This window comes from Dermacentor albipictus, chromosome 1 (assembly GCF_038994185.2).
Source record: "Dermacentor albipictus isolate Rhodes 1998 colony chromosome 1, USDA_Dalb.pri_finalv2, whole genome shotgun sequence".
In the NCBI taxonomy this organism is placed as follows: Eukaryota; Metazoa; Arthropoda; class Arachnida; order Ixodida; family Ixodidae; genus Dermacentor; species Dermacentor albipictus.
In genome coordinates this window covers 464,315,912-464,318,089 of record NC_091821.1, presented here as the reverse complement: position 1 = coordinate 464,318,089, position 2,178 = coordinate 464,315,912, and the positions used below count along the sequence as shown (strand labels likewise).

The 2,178-nt window shown below is 49.1% G+C and overlaps 1 non-coding gene across 1 annotated transcript; it reads right to left on the bottom strand.

The window, feature by feature from the left end:
- Positions 1 to 1,217: 1,217 nt before the first annotated feature.
- On the bottom strand, positions 1,218 to 1,401 carry LOC135905645 (U2 spliceosomal RNA). The gene has a single exon (XR_010565437.1). It is a non-coding gene; the product is annotated as a U2 spliceosomal RNA (small nuclear RNA).
- Between the last annotated feature and the right edge of the window lie 777 nt (positions 1,402 to 2,178).

Below are 2,178 nucleotides of genomic sequence, written 5' to 3'. Positions count from 1 at the left end.
CACACACACACATATATATATATATATATATATATATATATATATATATATATATATATATATATATATATATACGGAAAGCGATATTCAAACGTAAAGAACTCGAGCGATTCCACAGGGTAAACAGAATGACTACTTAATTTCAACAGTCTCGACCTGTGGACAGATCTTCATATAGGTTTTAAAAATGGCATTTCGGCACTATTGCGAAAACAGCAGATCGCGAGCCCGGTCGTTCTCACATACATCAAGCCGAAAGGCACAGTGGTGAGACTTATTGATAACTTCTGGGTGCTTTGACAGATATACAGCAGCCATTGGCAACCATGCAGGGCAAAAGGAAGGCTGAGTCCCATTTACGTAGGGCGAGGAGGCCAGTGAGAGAAAAAGAGCAAAAAAATGGCTGTGGCTTAGGTAAGGTTAAGCCCAGGATGCGAAGCATACTAGCCTTTATTTTAGTTGTTGAACCACTGTTTAGCTTGGTGAACTGCTGTTGCTTGGCTATATTTGGTTCGGCTAGACGAAGAAACAACTCATGCGTTACTCTGCTTCTCGCCTTGGACGCCCCGCATTGGACGCGGTGAGCGTCGAGCAACGCAGCGTTCGGCGCGGCAACGAAATGTGTGCCTGAGCAAGCAACGCACGCCTGAGCCTTAGAAACAGCTAGTTTCTAAGGCAACACCGCATTCACTAGAGGCGCTTTTGTAACGCTTTGAAGCATCGTACTCGTGGCTCAGTGGTAGCGTCTCCGTCTCACACTCCGGAGACCCTGGTTCGATTCCCACCTAGCCCATCTTGCAAGAGTTGAGCCAAAGCCACTTCTCCTGTGTCGTGACGTCACGGTGTCACGTGGTTTCAAGGCGACACCGCCGCGCCTGAGGAGCTGGGTTGAGCTCTCGTAATATGCTTCGCATAAAAAGGAGGTAGACTTAAGTGGGAGAAGGGCAGACGGGTGAAGACGAGCGGGTAGCTAGGTTCCCGTTGACATGAGGTAGGGAGGGAGAAAACAGTCGGTGCGCAGCACTCGCTTACGATGTGACAGTGCTGTGTGTGCCGTGCAGGCCTCTGACATATTTCTTTGTTTTTGCGACAACCGCCTCCGCCCGCCCCTCCTCTGCAATACCTTTACACTGAAGACCACCATCTTATTCTTCTTGCTTGCCTAGTTTTACAGCGAAGCTCTATATGGCTAATTTCCAGACCATGTCCGCAGACCAAAAACGTGGGCCGATCCCGAAGATAGTGCAATACCGTGTCGAACCGTGGCGCAGGTGGAGCAAGCTTCATGCATTCCGTCATCTTGAGAAAATAAGTTTAATATCTTGTGTCGAAACGCAACCCCTACCGGATACTATAGGCTAATAAGAACAGATACTACACTTTGATGTGCGTCGGCCATGTCTACGTTCGCACCTTCCTCTCCTTGTCTGCGTTCAAAGCGCTTGCGTATCTCCTTTCCTTTCCTTCCGCTCTCCCATGGTGGCGCTCCCGTAAGCGTGATGCTCGCCAAGACCGCGAGGTGGAAAAAAATGCTAACCGTCCATGTGGCCTCGATCCCGCAAACTTAGAATGTTTCACCAGAGAAACGGCCAGGTTTCTGAAGGAGTTTGTGGGGAACTAATTTTGTGTGGCCTGTGTTGTGTGCGACTGATTGTGGTTTGCGAGTGACCTCACAACCATTACTGCACTGCGGGACGTCGACCAACGCACCATCGTCTTGGCTACGGTGAAGAAGAAGGTGCCCTCGAAGTGCGCTGAAGTGTGTGTCTATTCTGCGTGCCGATGTTCGTTAGTAAAAGGTGTCGTGCCACGTTTTTCAACCATACATGGGTATATATACTCCACCATCTCTCCCCCCTGTGCCGCATCATCGTCCGAGGCACAACATCGTGGAGGAGTCACTGGTCACCCCTCGCCTTCCATTTATGTGGCCACGGTGTTTGACGCACGGCAATGGACAGTTTGGTGGCCCACATGCATAGCTTCATTGGTCATCCAACTTGTGGAAAGGCCCCGAATTTTCTCTTATAAGGTGTATGCAGCGCGGTCATCGAAGTCACCGTATTGTATTACATCCATCATAGTGAAAGGTTGCGCGCTATCTAGATCCGATTATCTCTACAGCACAGTGTGAGCTGTGAGTATGACTACAAAATGGCGTACGTGACACCATTAAAT